Source organism: Saccopteryx leptura, chromosome 4 (genome assembly GCF_036850995.1).
Source record: "Saccopteryx leptura isolate mSacLep1 chromosome 4, mSacLep1_pri_phased_curated, whole genome shotgun sequence".
NCBI lineage: Eukaryota > Metazoa > Chordata > Mammalia > Chiroptera > Emballonuridae > Saccopteryx > Saccopteryx leptura.
Window position 1 is genome coordinate 28,285,375 of NC_089506.1, and position 13,809 is coordinate 28,299,183.

Consider the following 13,809-nt stretch of genomic DNA (forward strand, 5'->3'; position numbering starts at 1 on the left):
ACTCTTTGTTTCAATGTATTCAAAATTTTTGAATTTTGTAAAGAAGTGGAATCATGCAGTTTCTTTTTTCTATCCTTTTGGGGTGAGTCAGTTTCCCTGGGGCCTACACATCTCCACAAACTGTTTCTCCCTCCCCAAGGGGTACAGCCTGGACAGTTGCCTCAAGCTGGTGACACCCACACCCTTTCCCAGCTTCTCACAGACACTACGCTTATGAATGAAATTGGAGGATGGAAAAAAAATAACAGCAATAAATAAAGTGGCTTATTTTACTTAACATAATCTCTTCTATGGTCACCCATGTTGTTGAAAGTGACGAGATCCTTTTTTTAAATCTGAGTTATATTTTATTGTATATGTACAAACCACAATTTCTTTATCCATTCATCCACAACAGATACTTAGGTTTTTTCGTATCTTGGTTATTGTGAATAATGCTGGAGTGCAAAAGACTCTTTACTACTGGCTATTATTGGTAGACCAAGGTGTAAGTCCATGTGAATGATTTGTTTGCTCTCTGGTTCCATGTATCCTCTCTCCTCTGCTTTGGGTCAATTCCCACGTATTGTTTCAGTTTCATACCAAATGCAGAATGTCCACAGTTATAGTCAGGGTACTTTGGGCTACACTAGTAAGTAAAGTGAATTAACACCAACTCTTCCCGTCTAAGGGTTCTTTTCTGCAGTAAGCTCTCTTTTATTGCAATTGGCCTCCTGCTTTGAGGACAGATCCCTTTTTTGAAGTGCTCTTGGCTTCTATATTTTTACTTTTTACCTCCATGCAACCTCCATCCCACAAACCAGGACTCCGAATCTTGGACTGATCAGTTTTCACAATTCTTCAGTCTAACTTCATGACTGATTCTGTGGCTGGTACCTGACCCCTGATGGTGATGCTCCTTTCTGCAAGATTCACTGCATATTCTCTGCCTAGGTCTCTCTAAGAAGTTCTCCATACTTAAGAGATGTCTTCATCGGCTGGGTTGCCAATTTTTGCCCAGTGTCTGAACCTCATAACTGTTACCAGATCTTTTGGAGAAAGAAGTTTGTCTTTCTACATGTGCTTTCTCTCAATAGGTTGAACTTTGATTCACTCATGCATACCTCACCCTGGTCAGCATGTTCAAATGTTAGTTCCTCACCCATCCTGCTCATCTTTAACTTAACTTTTATGGAGACCATTTCTTCCATCTAAGGAGATCTCTGGATCCTGACAGGGAGAGAAGTTTCATAGAGATTTTCTATCCAAACAAAATTTGTGGCCAATGTTGGTATCTAGGGAAATCAAGATTATATTGAACATCAGTGAAAAGTTGATACTGAAAAGAATTCACTGTATAGAATTCTGAGTGACATTTTGGAAGAGCTAACAATGATAGTGGGAATGTGTTGTTGGAATTACTATGGCTCGTGTTATGCGTAGAACTTCATGTTTCTTTATACCACTTGGCAGAGACATCACCTGCTTTCTTCCTTCTCCTTTGCTCTAGATAAGAAGATGTTTCCCCAATCACAGTTCTGTAGTCTCAACATTATTGGTTACTTGATGGATCAAAATTTGCCACAGTTTGGAACACATTTCCATTGGACTACATTACTTTACCTAGAAAGAACCCAGGTAGCCTTTCTAGTGTACATGATATCCACATTTCGTTTTCCTTGATCTGGAACAAGATCTATTTGTTGTATTTGATAATCCATTTGACTATGATAAATGCATGTGGGCTAAAAACTGACAGTAATATGCTAAAAATTTAAAAGAAGAAATTAAAACCAAAAATAAGAAATAATTAAAAGAGTAGAGATTAAGCAAAAATCCTTAACAAAGCATGAACAAATAGAATGTAGCAACATATAAAAACATTTATACATCATAAACAAATAGAATTTAACCCAGGAATACAATGTTGGTTTAACATCTGAAAAGCAGCAATATCATACAGCAAATTAATAAAGGGAAAAAACCATATAAGCAATTTAATATACACAGACAAAGCATTTGTCAAAATTCAATACTTAAAACACTCAAGTGTAATTGAAATATTAAATTAAAATAAAAAGACAGATGAACAAGAGGAAAAACCTTTGCAGCCAGAAAACAAGAAAGTTCTCAGAAACCAAGGGGAAGATGTTAAAAGAGGACCCGTCTCGAACGAACTTTCATTGTCCAATTCTGGAACAGTTTGAATAAATCTGGGGCTGTAACTACACTGCTCACAAAAATTAGGGGATAATTGATCACTTCATATTCATTTTGAAATATCCCCTAATTTTTGTAAGCAGTATAATTGTAAAACATTAAATAAAATAAATTAATGAGTAGTGATATAAGGAAAAAAGAGAGAGAGAAAAAGTAAAACCTACTTATATACCACTGGCAGATATAATAATCACATCATAAACTTACTTTTAAATTTGACAATGAAAGACAAAGAATTAATCATCTTGCTCTTCCGTTTAGAAAATACTGAGTTGGTGGGGGGAAACTGTTTTCTATAGAAGAGTGCTAGACCACAAATGTAAAAGGAATAAAGGAAATGGGGGGGGGGAATCCACTATTTTGCAACCTCCAATGAAATAATTGATTCAAGCAAGAATACTAAAACATTTTATTCAAAAATTGTTGGAGAACACCCTGCATATTACCTATATGCAAGGGTATTACCCCACAGATTATTTGCTAAATAAAAATGACTAAAAATTGACCTCACAATGAAGATATCTGTATTTCATCACCATAACCAAGTATTATTATGAATAGTGAGGCAACTTGCTACTGGGCACCTTGTAATGTAGTACACAGCATCACATATGAAAAGCTTTTGCCAAAAAAGTGTGTAACATGCATCTATGTTTTAGACTAACTTTCAATGTATAGGATATATAGGTGTTGTATAAACAGATTAAGTACCACTATAAATAAGTCAACTGAACTGTTCTCTTCAAAAAGTCAACATCAGTAGGAAAAATAATAATTGTTATAGAATAAAAATGATAAGGAGATAAAGCAATAAAATGCAATATAGAGACCTTGACTGGATCTTGTTCAAACAAACCAAAACAGATATAGAAGACATGTTTGGAAAATCGAGTAAAGACTATATATTAATTGATTTCAGGGACTTTTAAATTTTCTTGGGTGTGAAAATAAAATTAAAATTATGTGTGAAAATGATCTAAGTTTTAAGAGTTGCATGCTGAAATCTTTAAAACTGCCATATCTTCAAATTATTTCAGAACCTTCAGTAAATACACAAACACAGAGAACTAAAGAACAATAACATATATTGCCTGACCAGTGGTGGCATAGTGGATAAAGCATCAACCTGGGATGCTGAGGTCCCAGGTTTGAAACCCCAAGGTCATCGGCTTGAGTGTGGGCTCATCCTGCTTGAGTACAGGCTTACCAGCTTGAGCACAAGGTTGCTGGCTTGAGCATGGGATCATTGACATGATCCTGTGGTTGCTGGCATGAGCCCAAGATCACTGGCTTGAGCCCAAGGTCACTGGCTCAACTGTCACCATCCCCCGCTCAAGACATGTATGAGAAGCAATGAACTAAAGTGCAGCAACTGTGAGTTGATGCGTCTCATTTCTCTCCCTTCTGGTTTGTCTGTCTCTCTCACGAAAACAAACAAAAAACATAGTATATTAATATTTGTTGAATTTATAATATGTGGATATTTATTGAACTAGTCTTTCAACTGTGTTAATGTTTACATTCTTTTATAATAAAAAGTTGAAGAAATGACATCTTTTCTGACTTTGATTTTTATATTTTATTGTTTTACTAACAGTTATAAAACTTAATCTCATTAAGAAACATGAAATTAAGATACTAGTAACACTGCTGCTTAATTATTTTAGTGATATTACTCTTTAACTTTAAAGAAGTAATTGATAAATTAATATTTATGTTTTTGAGGAAATGATATTCATCTAAATCATGCTGTCTGTTAAAATAAGAACTGCTGAACAGTAAATATTTCTAGGTGGTAGGATTCTGTGTAATTTTGCTTTCTACTTTCTGTATTTTCTGATTATTTAATAATAGTAATGGTGAAGCTTTATTAAATATTTTCTCTATGTTATGTACCTTCAGTTCTTTAAATATAATTTCTTATCTATTTCTTATAAAAATATTTAAACTATTAGAGTGATGAGATTATAAAAAAAGAGACAAACTAAGAAAATATAAACAAGTTCTGAGTAACCAGTATAAAAATGGGAGGGGGTCCTTTAAGGATGCAGAGTAGGATTTTCAAGTGTAACTGAGAACCTAGCTGAGGGTGGAGACATAGGTTAAATCATAAAACACAGAGACTCTAGTGAGTGTAGTCGTATTCTTTCTTTCTGTATCATGGCCCATATGTGTGGGAACAAAGAAGGAAGATGGATAGGTTGGTCCAAAAGTGGGGTTGGTAGGGCAAATGCAATAAAAGAATAAGGAAACATGATTTTGATCATACTGACAAAAAGAGTGATTGAAGTAATGTACCACATTATCCAGAGAAGAAATTAATCCTTGGTTGGGAAGTCATGGGTCCGGGGCTGAGGGCTTTGAGTACATAGGAGCAAATGCATGACAAAGCAATCGTTCCTGTACAGGCAAGGACATTAACTTCTGAAGTCAGAATGTACTTATCAAGACATCAAATGTACCAACTACTGACTGAAGAGAAGTAAAGTTTTGAAGGGACATATATTCATACTTTTAGACCTATCTCCTAGGAAAAGGAGCCTTTGTGGAAGAAAGTGTTTGAAAACCTAGAGGATTAAAAGCATCTGAGATGTTTGAGATAGAGGCTAGGGAGAGAAGGGTTTGGTGAGCACCTCCTTAGAAGTACTGAAATGCATTTGGTTTCCAGATCCATCTGAGCTGGTAAATCAGGAACAATGGGTCCTGAACAGAGGACCAAAGACATGTATGAGGAAAAAAAATCCTCAATTTACATAGTATGTTTATTACTGCCTTCTTTGCTGTATTTGTACTGAAAGATTAGAGAGAAATTGTTTCAATAAAAAAGTTGATATATTAAAGAAACAACAACAAAAATTTTTTTTTTCTCAAAGTTAACTTTTAGGGGAAACTCCAAAGAAGCAGAATGGGGTTTCCTTTTTAAAGGAAAGGAAACAAGCTCAGTCCCCATGTCTTATGAAAAAATATGGAAAGTGAAAGCTGAGAAATTAAGGTATATGACCTTGGGGGATTAAAAGACCCTAATGTTTTTCCTGCTCATGTTCACTAAACATGCTGTTAGTACAGCTGCCACTGATTCTGGTTTTTATGAAAATGTATGAGGAACATTTTCTTGGGGCTCTCTTTTTCTAATTGAAGATCATATTATGGGTATTCAGTTGATGACAGTACACATTAAAAGGCCATGCCTACCACTGGGTCAGGTGCTATAAAGAATGTCAAAGAGGCACAAAGTATGGTGTCTTTTCAAAAGAAACTTACAAATTACATGTAGAGAGAAGACTTGCACTTAGGAACCAAATAATAAAGAGATGGTGTGAACAGATATTTGGGTTTACTTAGAAACAAATAAATAACAGAGACAATCATTATAGTTGATGAAAGTTTAATAAAGTCTTCAGTTGCATTTTGAATGAAGTACCATATTGATTGGTAGATGTTGGGAATATTCCTTGGTTTTGGAAACAGTAATGTGGTGAAAATGGGTATGGCTTATATATATACGTGGGGAGATGGGGTCGAGGGGGAAGGAGAATATTTATAAATTGAACAGCCACAAGCTGGGTACGGTAATGGTTCAATCAAAGTTTAAAAATATTTCCTAACTACTGAATACTAGATATGTCTCTAGGTGTTAAGACAAAAGGAGAATTATTTCATGCAGGAGATATTTAAAAGCATGGCTTGATTAATCAAAGTTAGCTATAACCATGGCAATTTTTAATTAATGTGCAGAAATATTAAAAATTTCAGATGTTCTATAAGAAACAGAGAAATGTCTAGTGTTTTCTAAACTAAAAAATTAAGAACTATGAAGTTGAACCATATTGACCATTTCGTTGGTTACTTTTACCTATTATTAAACTTCTTTGCTCTTGTTTACTTTGTGATGGGCCAAGAGACTGAGTCAGTATTGTTATCTGAGTGCATGAGTCTGTCCACCTTTCCTCACAGGGCTGCTTTATCTGGACTGGGAAGTAGGAACTACTACAAAGTCATCACAAAAAAAATCTACACCTGTGGGCTCTATGTAGCGACTATGACATAACGGGTAAACAAATTTTTGCACACTAAGGAGTCTTTTCCAGATTCTGTTCAGACTAGAAGTTGCATCCAAACTGCCAAGAAGCAGGAATCACCAAAATACTCCCACAACTCTAAGCATGGGCCAAGACAGAGTAGAAAAACCAGAGAGTGTGGGAGAGGAGAGAAGCCACTTCTAGGTGGCAACTAAACAGGCATTGTTTAGAGCATAAGCTATGAATGAAAATAAATATATAAATTTGAAATAGTTTTCTTTTAAAAATGTCAGCAGTAGAATCCAGAGGGTCTGAGACTTTTTTTTGAAATCTGTATGAACAGGTAAGTCACCCTGCAAGAGATGAAAACATGGGTGGTGACAGACTTGGTACATGATGGAAAACCAGAACAAAAACAGATTACAGACCTTTGAGACAAACCAAATCAGGAAAGACACCTCCTTTCATCCTACCGTCCTCACCAGCCCTGAGGAGGGGAAACGGAAAGACAACACAAAAACCAGTCTTAGGACCTTTCATGCTTATTTTATAAGTGTGTGTTTATGTCCACTGCTTAACAAAATAGTATATGTCCTTTATACTATAGTAAAGCTTCAGGTATTATTAACTAAACTTAATATTTTTACTTAAGTCTTGAACTGAAGGACTCTTCCCAAGTTATTCATTAGTGGATTTGCCTGCCCAACAACTTCAGTCAAAAGTTTGTTGTTCGTACCTGAGCAAATACAAAGCATCTCTTATAGAATGTGCCTGGGGAAAGTTTATATAGCTCTCTGGGTTCATTTGTTTATTCAGCCAATTTATTGAGATATATGTGCCCCATTGTGCTAGGAATTGGAGCATACAATCAAATACTGATCGTCCCTGTATTAACTGTCTATTGATGTGGAACACATTTCTCCCAGCTTAGCAATTTAAAGCAAACATTTACTATTTCAAACAGTTTTGAAGGTAAGGAATCCAAAAGCAGCTTATCTGAGTTATTCTGATTCAGGGCCTCTCATGAAGCTGTGATCCAAGTTGTTGTCCAGGGTTGCAGTCACCTGGAGGATTGGAAAATTGGCTTCCAGTACACTCACACGGCTGATGGGAGGTGGCTTCAGCTCTTTGTCATCCCGCTTCTTCCATAGGGCTGCTCAGTGCAGGACAAGAGCCCTCTCCCCCACGCCCCGCTGTGCAGCCAGTGAGAGAAAGAGAGGCAGAGGGGGTCAGGAGAAAAGAGGAGGACAATGCCAAGTCAGAAGCCAGTCTTTCATAATCTAATGTTGGAAGTGACATGACATAGCTTCATTTCTGTACTCTGCTGGCCACAGAGACCAGCCCTGGTGCAGTATGGAAGGGGACTACATAGAGTGCAAATACCAGGAGGCAGGGACTGTTGGAAGCCATCTTACAGGCTCTTTAGCACCTTATCTTATGTCATTTAAATTGTAGTTGTGGATACAAACCATAGAAAAGCAAACAGATAAATTATAATTACAGAGCAAGTAGTGATGACTTAAGCTGAGAACTGAAGGTTGAGCAGGAACTACTCATCCCATGTATCCAGACCCCAGCTTTAGATTCCACGTTACCCACATGAGAATAACGTGACGTAGAAATGGAATTATAGGTGTAGGTATGGTTCTACTAATAACGGAATATGGCTCCTAGGCAAATAGCCTATTTAAAAACATGTGACTGCCCTGGCCGGTTGGCTCAGTGGTAGAGCAACGGCCTGGCGTGCAGAAGTCCCGGGTTCGATTCCCGGCCAGGGCACACAGGAGAAGCGCCCATCTGCTTCTCTACCCCTCCCCCTCTCCTTCCTCTCTGTCTCTCTCTCCCCCTCCCGCAGCCAAGGCTCCATTGGAGCAAAGATGGCCCGGGCACTGGGGATGGCTCCTTGGCCTCTGCCCCAGGCGCTAGAGTGGCTCTGGTCGCGGCAGAGCGACACCCCGGAGGGGCAGAGCATTGCCCCCTGGTGGGCAGAGTGTCGCCCCTAGTGGGCGTGCCAGGTTGATCCCGGTCGGGCACATGCGGGAGTCTGTTTGACTGTCTCTCCCTGTTTCCAGCTTCAGAAAAATACAAAAATAATAATAATAATAATAATAATAAATAAGTAAAATAAAATTAAAACGTGACTGTCAGGTTTTGCTGAATTCACTTAAGTCACAAGGCCAGAAAGAAAGAGAAACCAACCGGATCAAAAATACAAGGCAATTGGATTAGATATTTCTCTGCTTTTTGTAATTATGTCTTTGTGTCCCTTAGGTTCAGAGCTGTGGTCACGGAATGAGCTCACAGAAGGAAAAATCCAGAGAAGACAATTGTAAAGCCTTCTACAATATTTACAAGTAAAGGTATGAATCGATTAAACATTGTCATTTTCCACACGCCTTCTCCATCCCAACTGGAGATGAATCTATAATATGCTCTTCCACATGACAAATGCTTCTTCTCTTTGCTTAAAAATATTGTAATTTAACACAGTTCTTGCTGGCTCTGCTTCAGGCCCCATAAGAAACAAAAACATTCTTCCTTTGTGGAGTTAAGCCTGACACCAGTGTTTGCCAGATCTGCCCACTGCTCTCCCCAAAGAGGCAAACACTTTCTGGAGCGCTCTGAGAAACATCAGTCAGCCTGTCACTGGCATATTGTTTCCCATTTATAGGAAATGGAAATTGAAAAGGCCAGTCATGTTTAGAAATACTAATGTGGCTGATGTCCTGATCTTTGGGTGTTTTAGTTACAGATGGTTTGTGCCCACCTCCCGCCCAGTCTCATGACAGCTCTGCAGGACTGACATCAATCATTTGAGTATTGCTTGCTCTGCCCACAGACAGGAGCACTCTTTCTCTTGATGAATAAATAATTCTAGAATTAACCGTACAATGTGAATACAATGATCGATTGAATTTGAAAACGTTTGGAGTTGTAGCCAAATTAACAACTTGTTGTGCTTATTGGAGGGAGGAAGGGAAAACCTGAAGTCACAGCTCTTTACCATCACTGACATCTCCCTGCCTGGTTAAGGAGCCCAACCCTCCTACCATTCTCTTAGTGTTTCTTGCCATTGTATACTTAATCACTCTCTCTTATTTCCACGTATATACACACACTCACGCACACACACACATATGAGATTGCCGTAACTAACTCTGACCTTTCAAACTAAACCAAAATCCAGGCATTATGGTGTGCACTTAAAACACATACCCAGGTCCTTGTTATAACAGGTGTGGTCCAAAGTGGTCTGTCCAGAGATCAAGTTAATTGCACCCATTAGCTATTTTTGCAACACGTAAGTATAGCTTCGAAAGACGAGGTTGTTCTTTATTGTAGATGACCACTGGCTAAGGCCCTGAGCATAGGAAGCACCAGAAGATGACAGTGGAGGCGAAGATGATACACGTAGCAAACTGACTTCTTTAATTAATTAGGGCTTAGTAGCTGCTTCATCAGGTTCATCCTAGTTCTTCAACTATCCTAAGAAATTTGTATTAGGAGGCTGCCGTATGTTCACACAGCTTAGGTAGAGATTTAACCATCAAAACAAAGTACCCAGTTATTCAATATTTAAACACAGTGTTTTTAGTGTTTTCTATCAGAAAGGTTTTCTTTCCTCTCAGGGCCATAGTCAGTGTATTTGAAGTTTCTTGGCAATAAAAAGTTGTATACTTTTTCACTCCACAAAGTCAAAGCTGGGTTGTTCCTGTGTCATCAAATCACTGAAGCAGCTGAGTTATTATATTGGTGAAATTAATTATTGAAATGAAGATGTGCTTTGTTCTGCTTTAAAAGGAAGATAAAAGCCTGAATAATTAAAAATGGTTTTCTATTACAGCTAATGTGCAATATGGATTCTAACATAATTAGTTGAGTTTGTAAAATTATTTTTATATTATCAATGCTTTCATTTAATACATTTACACATTTATTTATTTATTTATTTATTTAAAAATATTAATTGAGCATTTTCTGGGTGCCAACACTTGTGAAGGAAAATAGCAATATAAAAATAAATAAAACATAGGTTCTTCTATTTGGAAGCTCTTTTCTTAACTGGCCTGTGACTTTCCCCAGCTGTGGGAAGTCAGCAGGGTGTTCAATGGACAGTCTGCACTGCTCTTTCCAAACACCTTATGTTTTTCTGAAAAGTATGTTGTGCCAATACATTCTCTATTTTACCTTGTCCACAGACCCAATTTTTCTTATAAAATTTAATTTTACATAATTGAAATGTTTTATCTGGTATTTTAAGTTGCTATAATGAACATAAATTGGTTTATTTTAACAGGAGTCATTTTAAATACTTCTGTTTGTTTTTGTGCTGGGAAGTTCTATTTTATTTTTGTCAAATTAGTAGGAACAATTTTTCTTTAAAAGTGAATTATAATAATTTAAGAAGAGAGAATGAAAACTGATGTTCCATAGTACAGGGCTTTAAACCCAATAAATCTCAGCTGATTGGACAATTTCTTCTATTTTCTATAAATTGACTATTGGCTTGGAGCTTCCCCTAATGACAGTATTTTTTAGTAGCTCCTTCATGTGCCGAGAAACAAAGCACTAGAGATTTTTATAGGTGGATAAATAGCATCTCACTTTGTCTCAAGATGGCATTTCCAGCAGGCAGTGATTGCTCAGAAATAAACGAGATAGGAGAACAGCAGCTCAAAAGGTGAAATGTAAGGAAATCTTACTATGATGTAGAGCTGATATTTTTTGGTTCCATCAGGCTCATTCTGATAACCTTTCTGTTGCCTAAACATTACAGCTCACCCCTTCACAACACCGGGATTCTGTGCAGCTTCCCTTTATCTTGTTTTTATTGCCACTCTCCCAGATGGCTCAGCTGGCAAAGGGCTCAGGTGTTTTGTAAAAAGGTTAACACAGAATACATCTAAAGGCATAATTTCCAATTCTTTCACAGCCGGACTTGGAATCCTTAGCCAAAACCAAGTCTCTTTGGCCTCATAAAGCTATCAAAATATTTGCTCTCTCTCTCTCTTTCTCTGTCCCCTTAATAATTTTTATTGACTCTTTTCTTCTTTATCTCCCTTGTTTTATCAAAAACTTTCTTCTTTTACAAAAACTTCCCCAAGACCTTAAATTTTAAAATGTTTATAGAAACATCTACTATTGGAATAGTGGTTTACATGTTCCAGGCATGTTGGTTTACTCTAGCTTATTTAGTAATAAGTGTAATAATATTGTCAATTGTTGATTGATTCATTCATTCATTGCATCTGACAGGTTCCAGCCTAGAACTGAACTAGCAGCAGTAGGAGAATTTAAAATGTTTCAGTGACTTCCACATTAGCAATGAGTATCTTTAGTGATCAGGTCTCGGTCTTCAAATACCAGTTTCATCTAAAATGGTACAGGGCTTCTTGGAGAAATAAATGATTCCAGGAAAAAATCTTTAAAAAAGCTCTGAACATCTTGTGCCAGAAAGCAAGGAGGTACCCAAAGTTTATTGAATTGTGTCAAGAGAACACGGTAGCTGACCTGAAGGGGCTCCCATTAGTTATATACAAGTGTAATACCTGTGACTGAGGCCAGGCAGGTTCACAATGGATTCGGGTAGAGAGTAGAAGAACTGAAGAGCCAGAAACCGGTGGGTCGTTCCCATTTAATAGTCTTGCAACAGCGGATGAGCAAACAGGCAGGGGAAAACTGCTTCTCATGACATCAGGCAAATGAACAGCAAAACCAGCCCCATGCAGTGGTGGGCAAGCAATCCGCAATCCACCATCTGCCCCGAGGGCGAGCACCCATAGCCTCACATAGGCTGTACACACGTGGCGCTGCCATGTGCTCATGCACTAATCTGGTAACGTACAAGCGAGCAAGCCTAACACAGCTGTTTTCCCAACAATGGGTAACTTGAGAGTTAAAAAAAAATCAACAGTAATGGCTTATAACACATTTTATCATTATCCTCATCTAATACTAAAGGCCATAATAATATTTGAAAGGGAAAAAGAGGAGTAAATGTTCTCTTTTATGTAAGAATGCCAGATAATAATGATAGAAGAAGTGATAGAATTAGGAAACCACCATATTTAACTACCAAAATAATGAATGAATTTATGAAAGGATCATCAATAGAAGTTATAACCATCGTGTCTATTATAGGGAAAATAGATATTGCAACACTCCAAAGTGTTGGCAGTCCACTGAAACCATGTAATCAAATAAAGCATCACTAATGGTGAGGTGATGTATTAATACATATGTGATATGTCAAATGGTGTATTCTTAGAATACCGACTTAAACGACAGAGCCATAATTCTAGAGGACAGAACCATGAGCCCCAGAGGATAGATCTCATGTCTTGAAACCAAATGGAATTTGCCGAATGGATTTTGAAATTGAGACTGTAGACTTTTCCATCCACTGTATCCTTTTTTAAATGTGAATGTCTGTAACTGTTATTCTATGCCTGACCCACCATGCAAAAGATAACCTTGTTTTGAATTTTGCAAGTCTACAGATGGAAAGGAATTTTGCCTCAGGTAGTATCACAGCTAAAGACTTGCCCATATTTGATTTAGATGATGAGGTATGGGGTAGTTAAGCTGATAAGATTTTGGACATTAAATTGATGCTTAATACCGACTTTTGGGGATATTGGAATTGGGTAAATGTATTTTGCATGAGGAACAAAGGGAATCATTTGGGGTCAGAGGGCAGACTGTGGTAGGGAGACTAATGACCTCCTCTAAGGCCAGTTGCCATGGCCACCATCACAGCCGCCTGGTCCATGCAGGTTCACATTGGATTCAGACAGTCAGTAAAGAAACAACGAAGCCAAGAACTGGTGGGCCATCACCTTTAATTCTAGCTTGCACCCGGCGGGAAAGTAAAAAAACACACTGGGCTTCAAAACCCACTCATTCAGTGCTCACAAAGCTACTGACTTATCCGAGTTTCCTAGGATCAAAGGTTTCTAGCTCACTAGCCTTATTCACCTCTGTTCCCCATCTCCTTCCTTCTCCCTGCACAAACTCTGCACGAACTGGCTTCTCCTTCAGCATTCTGCCATCGTGGCTGCTCCTTCTCTCCTCCACGTGGCCTTTCTCTGCTCTCTCCTATAATGCTAATCTCAGGAACTGAGAGCGCAGGCTCCCCATCTGCCCTACATTATAGTGTAGAAATCCAAACCTTTAATCCAAAATATATATACAAACAAGAAAGTCTCTGATACAAAGTCACTTGTCTGAGGCATAATGGGATTCCTCATGAGAATGAACCACCCCACATCAAAAGGGTGGGAATTGCTCAGTCCTAAAACCAAGCCCCAGGCTACAAGGATCCTGCCTGCCCACAGCCCGCTCCAACACACATTAATATAATCACGCCCATCCCAAGCGAGAAAGGCAACCAATACCATCACCTGGGCGACAGGCTTCCATGTGGGCAGCGCCATCTTTAACAAAGTGAGAATAATATATTTTATCTGCCCAACACCCCCCTAAAGATGTTCACCTAATCTCCAGGTCCTTTAGAGAGAAAAGCAGCAGAAATAAAGTAAAAATATAAAATTTACAGAGTAATTTAGGAAGATCAGTCTAGTAACGTGCA